The following is a 16,060-nucleotide window of genomic DNA, read 5'->3' as shown; positions in this document are numbered from 1 at the left end:
AGGAAAACATATATAATAATAGTGAATTACCTTGATCCTTCCATTTACAACAGACCCTCATCTAGAATCTAGAGTGACAATCCACTCTTTTCTCATAGTATTTCCAGATGGTGGGCCACTTTTTAGCAGACATTTTTTGGAAGGATGTGTGTGTGTGTGTATCTATACATGAAAGATTTTGTCTACTTTGTTTTCTTGTAAGATAATTTTTTTTTTTAATTTTCCCCTCTCTTTGGACAAGGCCACATTTAATTCAAGACATTTTAGGAAAACTATCTACTTCTATTTTTCTTGTTGATTAATTCAACCACTCTTTGAACAAATATTTATAGAGGAACTAGTATGTGCCAGATAACCTTTCAAGGGTTATTTCATCTAACTGTCACGACAACACTGCCAGGGAGTTTGGACTGAGACAAACCAAGTCAATTCTGTCAAAAGCATGCATAGGTGTTCTGTCATCCATATCTTTGTGGAATTAATTTGCTCATCTAAGCATTTGGGCAAACCTGGGTCTTCTGCTTTGCAGGCAGATGCCTTACCATTTGAGCCACCGGAACGCGGAAGATGGAACAGAAATGCTACTCCTCTCCTATCCAGAGGATCTGCCACCTAGTGGTGAAGTTTAGCAAAACTTTTTGTTGTCTACTAAGACCACAGTTTTCTTCATAATTGTATTTTTCTCAGCTCTAGATAAGGATCAGCTTTGCTCAGCTACCTCCAATGAGAAATGCAGACACATTTACATGATGATAAACCAACAGGCAGAAATTCTAGTGATAACAAGAAACCCCTTCGGCTCTCCCTTCTTCAAGGAAAAGGTGAAAGTGCACCCCCTAATTAATGGTGCTTCCTGTGAGAGGGGCATAACACTCCATATGCAAAAACAAAAAACAAACAAACAAAAAAAACCACGCAGGAGCAAACTGCAAAGAGATTTGACAAAGAATTCAGTCCACTGAACTAGAATTTGGCTGCTTCTGGATTCTTAAATTAAGTGCCCTTTTGTTTCTCTGACTTTCAACAAGGGTATTAGCAAGTATTTTCCTCTTGGTTTCCTGCTTTTTTAGCATATAAAAATACACATTTCAGTATTCCTCACCAAATGACAAATATGAAGTGTTTGGGAATTTTCAGAGAAACAGTATTTTTGCAGACACTGCAGTTTGCCAAAAATTCTGAAGTTGAAGTCTGAGGAGAATGAGACTTTCATGAAGAGACCAGGCAAGAAGTCGATCATTCCTAAGTCTCGTGTCGGCCTATAATGTCGTATTTCGTGTTCCAATCCCATCCTGACACTGAAACATTCATAACACTGAGATCTGGGGCCAGGATGAGATGTTGTTTTGGAGTGGGGATGAATCAAGTCACTCATTCTCAGATAAAACGCACCCACAGTCAAGAGCTCCATGACTCTCTGTGAGACAGATGGGAAGTCCTGATGCATACCAGGCCACTGTTTTCCAGCAAAGAAAACAAAAACCCAGGTGCAGAATGTATTGGAACAGTGCAGATGGGCCTTCAAGGGTGTTCACTGTTTACAAGAACAGGAACGGAGCTCTCATCATTGAGTGACCGCTCTTCCTGGGGATCTGTTTCCCCCAGCTGGTCTCAAGCAGCATATTCCCCCCACCCGGCAACAAAGGCCCAGGCAGCAGCTGTCAATGACCTTTGGCCCTTCAAAGGGAGAGTCTGGGTGGCTGCTCTCACCCTGTCAAGATGTGCTAATTATGTGAATGCTGAGAGTCAGAGACTCCACACTAGCATGGTTTTTCTATAGCCTGTCTGCCTCCCACACATCTTGCTCTTGTCTGCAGTCTTTTTAAGGAAAACAATTTACATCTGTTTCTATACAGATTCCTGGCATCTCTTCCATCCAGTTGTATGTTATCAGCTCCCAGTTCTGTCTGAAACGTGCTGGTATTCAGGGAATTGCAAGTCAGCTCTAAGAAGAGGAATTTGAAGAGAGAAGGGTCCTCTTGATACCTACCCTATGTCATGTACCTGTCTGCCATTTGTAGACAAAGCTTCATCTGATCATCGTCATACCCCTAGATGAGAGCATGGCTGTTCACACTTGGCGGGCAAGGAAACGGAGCTGACACTCCTCACAACTGTCTAATGTCTCCTCCTCACTTCATCTTTCACATGACCTCATTTATCTTTGTTAAAATTCTATTTCATACACCACTGCCCTTCCCTGACCTAGTTAAGGAATTACAAACTACTCCATCTGCTTTTTAAGAGGTAGTCTCAGCCTAACCGGAATAAACTATTCCTCATACAACTAAGACTTCTCTCCCTTCCCTGTCTTACCCTTTCTGTTTGCCCTTCTGCCAGGGAAAGGCTACCATGTTTTGCAGATCAGCACAAAAGTCACTGAAGAAAGCTTTTCTCTATCTTTAATATGTGCTACACAATTCTTATCATGTTAAACTTAGTGCCTCTCAGTCCATTAAAGATGATTTCAAACTATCTATGCATGCACTGAAAATCATTACCATGTGACAATATTGTAATGATCTCCATGGGACACTGTATTAAATATCATGTAAGAAGAATTAGGGGCTTCCCTGGGGTTCGGACGGTAAAGACTCCGCCTGCAATGCAGGAGACCCTGGCTCGATCCCTGGGTCGGGAAGATCCCCTGCAGGAGGAAATGACAGCTCACTCCAGTATTCTTGCAGAGAAAATCCCATGGACAGAGGAGCCTGGTGGGCTATAGTCCCTGGAGTCACAACATGACTGAGCAACTAACACTTTCAACACTAAGGAGAATTAGAGAAAAGAGGTTACATTTCTGATTTCTTCTGAGCTAGGCTGAAAGAGAAACAGAAAGTAGAGAGCTGAGTCACATGATACAATATGCAAGTAAGCTTCCAAGTAAGAATTTCTTATCATTTGAATTTGTCTAGAGATGTTCAAATCAAAGATGTTCAGACACTTGTATTCTGTGAGGATGGCTCAGGTGAAGGAAAATTCATATTGCATCATTACAATCGATGAAACCTATTCATTATTTCATTTTATAATCTCATTTTATACATAAGCAGAGATGTACCAATGAATGCTAAATAGCCTTTCTGAAATAAAAAGGGGCCTTGATTTGTAGTCTTTGCCAACTTACTTAGTGCAAATATTTTTACTACGACTGTTTCAGTTTCTAACTGCTACTGTGACATCTCCTATCACGGAGTTAGAAGAATTATGCAGACAGTCTCTTCAGTTCAATTCAGTTGCTCAGTCATGTCTGACTCTTTGCGATCCCATGGACTGCAGCACTCCAGGCTTCCCTGTCCATCATCAACTCCTGGAGCTTACTCAAACTCATGTCCATTGAGTCGGTGATGCCATCCAACCATCTCATCCTCTGTCATCCCCTTTTCCTCCCGCCCTCAATCTTTCCCAGCAGCAGAGTCAAAATTTTCCAGTGAGTCAGTTCTTTGCATCAGGTGGCCAAAGTATTGGAGTTTCAGCTTCAGCATCAGTCCTTTCAGTGAATATTCAGAACTGATTTCCTTTAGGATGGACTGGTTGGATCTCCTTGCAGTCCAAGGGACTCTCAAGAGTCTTCTCCAACACCACAGTTCAAAAGCATCAATTCTTTGGCACTCAGTTTTCTTTATAATAGTCCAGTCTCTTAGGAGGTGGTATGAGCCCCCTCCAGCACACCTCTCAAAAAGCCACATATTATTTCTATTAAGCAGATGAGGAAACTGAGGGTCAGAGAGGGTTGTAACTTGTCCAAGACCACCTTGTAGATATATAGAAGGCATGTGCTTTCAGTCTGGTATGTGAGATTACAAATTCCATTCTCCTCTGCTAGAGCACACTGTCTAGACAGCGTCAATAAGTGATGGCATTAAGGACATGGAACACATGGAGCATTTCTCAGTCACTTGATGCTTCTTCCAGGAGTAGGGAAGCCGAACACAAAGGAATAGTCACACGGTGGTCAAGTCTACAGTAAAAGGTTTCAACAGAGGAGAAATTTCTGGTAGCATATAGTGATGACTCTCAGAAAGAGAGAAAGATGAGCAGGAATAGAGCTTTTGCCTTTGCACGTAATCATCTCTCTACTTCTACAACCCCTCACTTTCATAGAAACACTACTTTCCTCTAGCCCTTAACTTAGCCACACAATGGACTTCTCCCTGTAGTTTGTATTTTTTCCGCTCCCTCATTTCTTTCCTTCCTTCCATTCTTTTTCCTTCCTTCCTTCTTTCCTTCATTTCTCCTATCTTCTTTCTTACTTACTTCCTCTCTTCCTCATTTATGTCTTTGCCTAACACTATTTTATTGTTGTCCCTTCATTAACAAGGATATGAAATAATATATGACACTGTTTACCAATGAGGTATATCATATATAATTCATCCTGCAAAAGTCATTTGGCCAAATAGGATATAAAAAAGTAGTTACAGAGTCAGGATATGTTAATGGAGTGCACAAAAGTGTGTTGTGAGGGTCAAATACATTTGCCAAGAGGCATAAAAATACTCTTATTAAAAGTATGGAGTGAAAAATTAATCTGTGGGATATCAAGCACTATTTTGACTCTTCTCAGTATGAATAAGGGGTTTCCCTGATGGCTCAGATGGTAAAGAATCTGCCTACAATGCAAGAGACCCAGGTTTGATCCCTGGGTTGGGAAGATTCCCTGGAAAAGGAAATAGTAATTCACTCCAGTGTTCTTGCCCGGAGAGTCCCATGGACAGAGGAGCCTGGTGGGCTACAGTCTGTAGGGTCACAAAAAGTCAGACACAAATACAAAAGCATGTACAAACCAAGGTTAAAGTCTAAATGTTTGTGTATAAAACTTTCAGATCTTCATACCTTACAGAGGAAAAAAAAAGATTATAGAGCTGTAAAGAATACACAAAGCGCACTTCCTTTTATTCCCATAATGAACCTGCCTGATACACTGTTTAACACTAAAATGAATTTCTAACTTAACAACAAGGACCAATTCTTTGATTGTTGACATGGTGTATCAAGTGAAATTCAAAACAACTCATGAAGAAAAGAAGCCTTCCAGTTAAACCAAATGATGCTTTTAAAAAGTCACACACTCAGGAATCACTTTGTAGCCCTTGGCTTTTGGTCTGAAGTATTTATTCCCAACGGGAGAATCGGCCCCTCTCCTGCCCACCAGCACCCTCTTCACGTCTCCCATTTGTCAAGCCATTTGTCAACACACAGGAGTCTCCAGAGTGCCTGGACTTTGTCAGATTCTCATCTGGGAAGCAAAGCAAAGCTGTCTAAAGTCACTCGCAGAGCCACCTCCTTACAATGACCAGAACCCAGCCTTGGAGAAGCCCGGCCCCCCCGCCAAACCACGCTCATGGAACAGAGCTCTCTGAGTAGCCGTGACACACCTACCTAGAGAACCATTAAAAACTGGAGGAGCTGAAGGGACAAGAAACAGGAGTTGAGACCTGGCTCTGAGCATCTCCAGGCCTCAGTCTCTTCATCTTTACATGAGACAGCATCTGGACCAGAGGATTTCTAACTTGTTTCCAGCTTTAAATCTCTGTAGCACAAATTAAGGCATCACTAGGCTGTAGTTTACTTTTTCAACTGCTAGATAAAGTTTGAGGATTCTACAAGTAAAATATTTTAACTTTCGGGGTATGTGTCCCAAGTGGACAAAGTGAGACTTACTCATGTGTGCTTTGGAACTTGGCTTGGTCATCCTGGACATTCTGAAATGAGGGATACATAAGTGAAAGAGCCCAAGAAGGGGTGCTATCTGTCTATGCAGGAGAGAAATAGTGGGAAATCCAGTTAGCACCACAGTGGTTAGATGCTTGAAGTAAGTATACCAAGAAAGCAGCATCTTGGTGGCATCACCATCCTCTGTGGTCTAGTCCTGAGCATCCATGGTTGGTTGTTTTTCAGTTGCTAAGTCACGTCCGACTCTTTGCAACTCCCTGAACTGCAGCACACCAGGCTTCTCTGTCCTTTACCATCTCCTGGAGTTTGCTCAGATTCATATCCATTGAGTCAGTGGTGCCACCCAATGTATGGTTTGGAGCATATTAATAGATATTTCACTTCTCTTTGAGATTAACAGAGTCTAAAAAATTGCCTCACATTGATGAGGTAATGATAACTGTCACACAGGACCCTGGAAAACACTTTTCCCACAGTATGTATTTTAGGACATACTCACTACAGCCTCAATGGGGCTTCCTAGGTGGCTCAGTGGTAAAGAATCCACCTGTCAATTCAGGAGATGCAAGAGACAAGGGTTCGATTCCTGGGTCGAGAAGATTCCCTGGAGGAAGAAATGGCAACCCAGTCCAGTGTTCTTGCCTGGAGAATCCCATGGTCAGAGGAGTTTGTTGGGCTACAGTCCATGGGGTAGCAGAGTGTTGGGCATGAATGCACAATGGAGCACATGTGCACGCAATACTGCATGGCCTAATAAAACTTACAGAATCTGATAGGGCCTAAAATGCAATTATAGAAAGAATTATAACAAGAAACTATACTGTTGTACTGTTCAGTTTGGCTGTGTCTATTCGGTCCCCGGCACATGAGAAACCAAACTCCTCTCAGAAGAGGCCTGGTAAGCAAGAAATAGGTGCAAATGGCTTTGGATTAAGTCAACAAAAACATCATCATGTCTGGATCCACAGGGGCACCTCAGTTTTGGCCAGATCTAATCTGCACTGATAAATCCTTGCTCCATGTCTTCCCTGACCAGTCCCAATCTCCCTTTGATGCATCCCATCAGTTGGTGTGCAACAACATCGATGAGGCTGTGGCTCTTGCTTTTATCTTCTGAAGAAGCCTCTTACATAGCTCAGTTACAATGGGATGCTTTCCTGATTGTTGCTACTGTTTAGTCGCTAAGTTGTGCTCCACTCTTTTGCGATCCCATGGACTGTAACTCACCAGGATCCTCTGTCCATAGAATTTTCCAGGCAAGAATACTGGAGTGGGTTGTCATTTCCTTCTCCAGGGTATCTTCCCGACCCAGGGATCAAACCTGCGTCTGCTCCATTGGCAGGTGGGTTCTTTACCACTGAGCCACCAGAGAAGCCCCACTTTCCTGATTGCACTTCTGCCAACTCTTTCTTCAGCAGAGAATGGTTTTGCAGTTAATTTAAATAGCTAGCAGTTATACACCCTGCTCTAAGGACATCACTCATGTTGTCTTCATTAATTTTAATTAAACAACCCTCTGAAGTCATTACTATTAATTGTCCTCATTTTTACAGATGCAGAAACCGAGACACAAAGAGGTCAGGTAAATTTCAGAGGGTCACACAACTCTAAGCATAGAGCTGAACCCCAGTTTATTCTCTTATCCACCCTGATTGTTTCTGAGAATATTTAATATGCTTATTTTTGCCATTTTTATTCTTTGATGATGACAAAACCTTCACATTCAGCTGACACTTTGAAGAAAATATTGTGAATATAACCATTAAAGGTACAAATGACTCAGCATTATATGTCACACACAGAGAAGAATACTTAAAGGAACACAGTTGCCTTTATAATATCCACTTGTCATCTTTCCATAAGCATAGCACCATCCCCATTCAGGGATTGTCTTAAAATTGCACAATGTAAATTCTACTCACCAATTGTCACTGGGAATATAAAACCAACTGGATGAAAGAGTGTGATGTAAATAATGTACCATTTCTTTCCTCTGGCTATATCAGCCCTCCTATGTGTGTATGGATATTTTTACTAAGAGATTATATCATGGCCATAAGAAGTTAATTACACCTTCTCTTTTCATAATACTATCCTTACCACATCTCTGTCTTCTAGGTCAGCTGAACTAATTCATCCTTTTAATATTTACGTTTGAAAGATTCCTTTGAAGCTCCATGGCATTAGGAGGTGAGGGTCTGCAGGAATGATAACAGGCCAGACACAAGCCCTGTTTCTACTGTTTCCTCTCTTTCATGTAAAGACCTGACTTTCAACATCATGAAATTTCCACTCTGTACTCACCAATGTAGCTGCTGGGTTTCTGTCAGAGAGACAGGGTTTTGGGAATTTTCCAAAGAAGTGATTCAGGAAGCTGTAACCTCTATTAGAGTCTGGACCTGCACAATACTTCTTAAAATGTTTGTTTTGGTTTTTTTTTTTTAATAAACAAATTAAAGGACCAAGAATTTCTGTCTTTCCCCCTCCCCTTCCCTTGCTTTGATTTTATGTTTGGTTGCTAAATAGGGGCCAGTTTAAAATATTTCATTTAAGGAAACTCCCAGCAAACTTTTCCCAATTGAACAGGCAAAAAATACTATAATGTTGCATTAATTATAAGTAATACAAAGAATTTTATTTTAGACTTCATGCTTTACCAAGTAACTCAAGTATTCAATCAATACATGAATTACCAAGGATAGAATATTACAACCAGTCAGTGAAAGATGAGATGATTCCATTCCAAGTGAATGACTAGATGGATACCAACAGGCCTTGAAAAAGAATATCAATTTGTCTTTCATTCTAAAGGAAGAATATAAAATATTCACCTTCTGCATAAGGTCTATGGTTAGCCACTTAAAAAACATGTATACAATATCAAATCTCCCAAGGATTTCTGAGACAATCTTGATTTCAAACATCCTGCCATGTTCACCCAAGAAAATTACTGAATGTCTCTTTTTAATAATTGTAATATTAACAGTAATATACAGAGTATATTCAGTTCAGTTCAGTTCAATTCAGTCACTCAGCCATGTCCAACTCTGCGACCCCATGGACCGCATCACACCAGGCTTCCCTGTCCATCACCAACTCCTGGAGTTTACTCAAACTCAAGTCCATTGACCCAGTGATGCCATCCAACCATCTCATCCTATGTCATCCCCTTCTCCTCCAGCCTTCAATTTTTCCCAGAATCAGGGTCTCTTCAAATGAGTCAGCTCTTTGCATCAGGTGTCCAAAGTATTGGAGTTTCAGCTTCAACATCAGTCCTTCCAATGAATATTCAGGACTGATTTCCTTTAGGATGGACTCGTTGGATCTCCTTGCAGTCCAAGTGACTCTCAAGAGTCTTTTCCAACACCATAGTTCAAAAGCATCAGTTCTTCGGCACTCAGCTTTCTTTATAATCCAACTCACATCCATACATGACGACTGGAAAAACTATATAGCTTTGACTAGATAGACCTTTGTTGTCAAAGTAATGTCTCTGCTTTTTAATATGCTGTCTAGGTTGGTCATAACTTTTCTCCCAAGGAGTAAGCATCTTTTAATTTCATGGCTGCAATCACTATCTACAGTGAATGATTTTGGAGCCCCAAAAGATAAAGTCTGCCACTGTTTCCACTGTTTCTCCATCTATTTGCCATGAAGTCATGGGACTGCATGCCATGATCTTTGTTTTCTGAATGTTGAACTTTAAGCCAGTTTACTATTTGTCAAACTATGCATCCTAAATTTTTATTTGGAAAATATGGTCATAAAAGAATTTTACTTTCTCTGTCATCAATAGGCTTTATGAGGGTGGCCTTTTAAAATGTATTGGATAGAACTTGGACTAAAATGAGTTAATTTTAGGAGTTCATGTTTTTGAAACCAGATTTCTTGTGTTCATAGCACAGTCCCCATTTTTTACATAATTGTGTGAACCAAGGACTGTAACTTAATCCCACAGAGCTTTAGTTTCCTCATCTAAATTGTGACTAAGAGTGTGCATTCCATTGGGTTAAGATAATTTAATAAGATAATGAAGATAAAGTCCTTTCAGTTCAGTTCAGTTCAGTCGCTCAGTTGTGTCTGACTCTTTGTGACCCCATGAATTGCAGCACGCCAGGCCTCCCTGTCCATCACCAACTCCCAGAGTCCACCCAGACTCACGTCCATCAAGTCAGTGATGTCATCCAGCCATCTCATCCTCTGTCGTCCCCTTCTCCTCCTGCCCCCAATCCCTCCCAGCATCAGAGTCTTTTCCAATGAGTCAACTCTTCGCATGAGGTGGCCAAAGTACTGGAGTTTCAGCTTTAGCATTATTCCTTCCAAAGAAATCCCAGGGCTGATCTCCTTCAGAATGGACTGGTTGGATCTCCTTGCAGTCCAAGGGACTCTCAAGAGTCTTCTCCAACACCACAGTTCAAAAGCATCAATTCTTCAGCACTCAGCCTTCTTCACAGTCCAACTCTCACATCCATACATGACCACAGGAAAAACCATATTAGTACCAGTAAGTTATTACCTTGCTCAGTCGTGTCTGACTCTTTGTGACCACATGGACTGTAGCCCACCAGCATCCTCTATCCATGAGATTTGCCAGGCAAGAATACTAGAGTGGGTTGTCATTTCCTTCTCCAGGGGATTTTCCCTGACCCAGGGATCAAACCAGCGTCTCCTGAGTCCCTTGCATTGGCAGGTGGATTGTTTACCACTAGCACCACCTGGGAAGCCCCAGGTTATTACCTTAATTGTTTCCTAAAGGAAGACCCTTTAGAATGGCAGGAGCACCTTTTTCTCCTTACCTGCCTCTATATATTTTCAAATGAATGGAACTGCCTATTACCCCAGGCCCAGATTATTTCAAGTATTGCATCAAAGATAAACTCCTTTGCTATTTTATTTTCTGGTTTGTATATTATTAAGCAATGATACCTATTTTTAAAATTATATATCTTATTTTCAATGTCTAATGAAAGGTTATCAAATGAAATATCTATATGGCATTTTTTTTTACTAGCGATAAGAAATATTTGTACATGACCTCTTTTTCACTGCCCCCCTCCAAAAACAACCTATATAAAAGTAATAATCCTAAAAGGCACATAAGCAGGAGAATCTGAGGAAACAAGAATCCATTCATTCTTGAAAAGTAAATGTTACGATAAACAATTACAGAAGTTATAACTGATGCCTGCAGAAAACTAGTTCTCATGGATCTGCTATGGAAAGGATGGATGGCATAATATGCAAGAATCAACTATGTAGCACTGAAAGTGATTCAGTTATGTCCAACTCTTTGCGACCCCATGGACTATGCAGTCCATGGAATTCCCCAGGCCAGAATACTGGAAATGGGTAGCCTTTCCCTTCTCCAGGGGATCTTTCCAAGCCAGGGATCAGACCCAGGTCTCCTGCATTGCAAGAGGATTCTTTACCAGCTGAGCCACAAGGGAAGCCCTTGTAGTGCTTAAGTAGAGTCAAAGCACCAAGGGGTGAGGGGAGGGGATGGGGAAGTGGGAGGAGATTTATTTATTGCAAAAGAGTTGGACGTGACTGAACGACTAAACAACAACAACAACAACTTTAAACCACATAATCTAACATAAATACCTCCCAACCTTGCAGTTGACACAGCCTCACTCATAGTAGGAATTCAAGAAATGTTAGCTGGATGGATAAATACATAAATGAACCTGATCCTGAACTATGAGAGGATAGAAAATGCAAACTAATGTGCCGTGGCTTTGTTTTATTTTTCTTTCATGTGTTTGGCTTTTGGCAGAATTATGATCCATTAACTTCCCGTTTTAAAGTAGTTTCTTGTTTAGGAAAATGTATATGTGTTCAGTTCAGTTCAGTTGCTTAGTCATGTGCCGGGGTCCAGCCCCGGCTGATCCAGGGTATTCAAAGGAGAGACGGCATAGGCGACCTATTTATTTAAATATTTATCAAAGATATAAAGAGTAATAGAATGAGGATAGCTCAGTGAGGAAATTCAGTGGAGAAAAGAGGCTGAGTAGCTTGGTTTACGCAGGAAACAAATAAAACTTCAAGACAAGAAGTTTGCACCACTTACGTAGGCCGCAGGCATCCTTCCATTCTCCCAAAGGAGAGGAAACACTGAGGCCTCCCCGGTCGGATCTTAGAAGCCCAGGCATAATTAGTAAGCATGGTGGGTTCCGCGCTCCAGATGGAGACTCAGCCAGAGTGAGAGAGACAGTGACATGGGGAGACCAAGTTTCGGTGAACAAGGCCCGCACTTTTATTTTCCAAAGTAGTTTTTATACCTTAAGTTATGCATAGAGGATAATGGGGAAAGGGGTAGAGTCATGCAGTAAGTCAGGCTTTCTTCCTGCAAACTTATCATCTGCAAAAGTTTAGGTGATTTGCATCATCTTCTGGCCCGGAGGCCTGTTAACATTTTAAGACCCTTTATTCAGAAAACTTATTTTTCTCTAAAGGTGATTAGTCAGGCGCCACCCTCCAAAAGCATTAAAGTTGCATTCCTATAGGGCAAAGGTGTGGTGGCTACAACAAGAAAAAGAATTAACTCAAGGGTCCAAGGTTACAAACATTAAAGCTACTACTTAAACCAATTATATTAATCAATACACTGCCAGGGACATAGCAGGTAAGGGATATGGAGACTTAGCAGCAAACATTGGCCCAACAAGTGAAAAACCCTTCACCAATACAATTTCTAATCAATCTTTTAACTGCTCAAAGGAATCTGTGTTTAGACAGTTTAGAACATCTCCTGCCTCTCACAGTTGGGAGGCTCTGAACAATCACATGTGGCCGGAAAAACCTATTCAGGCAGGCTAGAGGATTTCCAAAGGAGTTTGTAGGTTGAAACACTGTCACACCCAGGAATTATTAACTGGAGCTGTAAACTAACTCTTTTTTCAGAGAGAGGTAGTGGGGGACAGCCCCCCTGTGAAGTCAGAGGTGTAGGTGAGAGCACAAAGCAGAAAGTAGGCAGACTCTGGGTTTGGGGGTAGATGCTCGAGAATTTCCAGGGGGACTCCTGAGGCTCGATCCCGCCTTTGCGTATGCCGAGCCTCCTTCCTCATGACCTTTGCCATGGGCGGAGTTCCTCACGCTGGCTCCCGGCAGTGATAGAATTCTAGTTGAGCTATTCCAGATCCTGAAAGATGATGCTGTGGAAAGTGCTGCACTCAATATGCAATATGCACTCAAAATGCAATATGCCGGCTCCCAGCAGTCATGTCCGACTATTTGCAACCCCATGGACTGAGGCACGCCAGGCCTCCCTGTCCATCACCAACTCCTGGAGCTTGCTCAAACTCATGTCTATCAAGTTGGTGATGCCATCCAACCATCTCATCCTATATCGTCCCCTTCTTCTGCCTTCAGTCTTTCCCATCATCAGGATCTTTTCCAGCGAGTCAGTTCTTCACATCAGGTGGCCAAAGTTTTGGAGTTCCAGCTTCAACATCAGTCCTTCCAATGAATATTCAAGACTGATTTGTTTTAGGATTGACTGGTTGGATCTCCTTTCAGTCCCAGTTACCCTCAAGAGTCTTCTCCAACACCACAGTTTAAAAGCATCAATTCTTTGGCACTCAGCTTTCTTTATAGTCCAACTCTCACATCTATACATGACTATTGGAAAAACCATGGCTTTGACTAGATGGACCTTTGTTGGAAAAGTAATGGCTCTGCTTTTTAATATGCTGTCTAGGTTGGTCATAGTTTTTCTTCCAAGGACCAAGAGTCTATTATATGTTGGATTGGCCAAAATATTTGTTCCAGTTTTTCCATACTATCTTACAGAATAATAATAATCATAATGTTATAATTTAAGAATCCTTCCTACCCCAAAGGGTTATTGTCACTTTCAAATGAGAGCACTCGAATTTACAAATGCTCTATGTAATTAAGTACTTTTTATATCACTTCCTTAGAAAAAGTGAAAAGCCCCTGCTACTTGGTACAGATCTCAACCCTTTCAGCCTACCTTCACGTTATCTAGAGGTGTGGGGATGAGGCTAAGGGTAGAGTGGAAAATAGAGAAGGGAGCATTGGTACAGAAGAAAGTTGGAAAGTCTTCAATCATCTTTGCGATAGTTTAGAGGGATTGTCTGAAGAACGGGTGAATGAGAGAAGGCAGTCACCATTGCTTCCCTCTGTAAGTCAAGTGCTGGGTGGTTTATAGGAAACAAGGTGTGCAAGTCCCTGAGGAAAAAGGTGAGAGATAGCAGTCACAGCCATAAACGGAAGAACAGTCATCGCAGGTTCAAAGTGTGAAAAGCAAAATTAGCCAAGCACTGCTATTTTAAGTTTCACTTGCACTCAAAGCAAGCCATATGTGAAAAGTTTAGCCCCTTGCCCCTGCTTCTGAAAGCAGAGGGGAGACACACCATAAAGAGGAATGAGGGTTTCCTGTGTTAAAATATTAATTATTTGTGGGTGGTATTTTTTAAATATAGCCAGGAGTTGCTATTGAAATGCAAATGTGTGTTTATTGCCCTGAAGGAGATGTTGTAAAATAAGAAAAAAAAAAAAATAGACAATACCCAGAGCTGGAAATTGCCCCCTGGGCTAAGGGCAGATGTTGGGTAAGAGCAAGAACAGGCAGAGAAGACAGGAAGAAGGGAGGAGGGGCCGGGAAAGGAAGAAGTAGAAAAGACCAGTGTGGACATCCCATGAGAGCTGATTAAAAAGTCTCAGCTGAGCCAGACTTTGTCACAATTCAAGAAAAGCATCCCAAGATTTATGGGTGGAATGGTCAACTACTGAGAATGGAAAGACTTTCCCCAGTAGAAGCCTATATGGTCAAGCTGATCTTCCTGCCTTTATCATGTGAAATGATATATATCCCCTCCCCATAAAGTAAAAGTTGACTTGGAAATAATGCAGCCTTAGAGAACCCAGACATGGAGCAGAATAGCAGTATCACTAGAGATGAAATAGAGAAGAGGCAGAAAAGGTCATGTCTATGTAATATTTGATTGGAGAGGTTTCCCACTAATCTTCCTCACCCACTGACTGGGGACAGGAGAGGAAAATGGAAGACTTACTAGGAATGGGCCTGGAAGAAATAGGGAAAAACCACATAATCAAACTCTGATTGTTTCATCACTTTCCCACTGTAAGCCATACTTGAATATGAATAAACACAGCAGCTAAAAACAACACCTACACAACTTCGTGACTGAACAATGACAAACTGAGACATGATCATTCATGAACCGTTGCTGTTTCTGGATAATTCACTATGTAAAGGCAAAATGCTAAGGAAACTTGAATACATACAGGTGGGCTGGGAAGCAAGAACGAGAACTAAATTCATACTTCTGTGTCTCCGATAGACTCCAAGTGCCTTTGTGTGTGATTCCAACAATGTTACTATGAAATGTCACAGAACCACACATTCCATTTAGAGGCTGAACTGAAGTCCAGTGGTATTTAAATATCAGTTTTTGAATTGATTTGTTCAATCAAAAATTTTGATGAGCAACTTTGCTTTTGGTCGGGTGGCTTAGACTCTGTGCTCCAAATGGAGGGGGCCTGGGTTCCACCCCTGGACAAATAACTAGATTCTACATGCCGTAACTAAAGATCCTGCATGCTGCAACTAACAACCTGTGCAGACAAATAAAACATGCATATATTTTAAAAAACTATGATGAGTGCTTCCTATGTGCCTCACACCCTGCTGAGTCCTGGGATAGAGCTGTGAGCAGAGGTGGGCATTGAAGAAGAAAATGGCAACCCACTCCAGTATTCCTACCTGAGAAATCCCATAGTCAGAGGAGCCTGGTGGGCTGTAGTCTATGGGGTCGAAAAGAGTGGGACACGACTTAGTGACTAAACAACAAAAACAGAGGTGGGCATAGCACATAAACTTCATGTCCAGATCACAGAGATGAAAGAGTGATAATGAACTACCCTAAGTTCATGCCCTAAGTTACCCAGACTTTTTATCCTTAAGCAGTTGGACAAGAGACCAACCATTAGATGTGTTCTTAATCAGAAAAAAAAAAAAAAGGCGGAATCAATTTATACTGCAGAAAGATGATACTAATTGTATGCAAAACAGCTAAACAGGAAGGAGATTCAAGGATTTGAAAGGCTGGAAAAATGTGTCAGGTTACTGCATAACAGTACTTGGGACAAGGAAATGTGAACTCAAGTGGTGTCAGTGAGAATATTTTTAAAAGGATCAGATCTTTACCAGAAGCTCTGGCAAAACTTGGGAACAATTAAAGACAGAGAGTAAAAGAGGAAGACGGAAAGATTACAAAATGATGAGAAGTTTTTGGTTGAGAAAGTCCACAGGATAGAGAATAATTCCCTAATATAAATGACCTAAGTAATTCTGAGGACGATAGAAAACCAAGAAATTAGTACGTTTTCCTTAAGC

Source organism: Bos grunniens, chromosome 6, assembly GCF_055505025.1.
Source record: "Bos grunniens cultivar Pamir isolate PY7600 chromosome 6, Bosgru_T2T1.0, whole genome shotgun sequence".
Lineage (NCBI taxonomy): Eukaryota > Metazoa > Chordata > Mammalia > Artiodactyla > Bovidae > Bos > Bos grunniens.
This window is presented reverse-complemented; position numbering follows the sequence as displayed.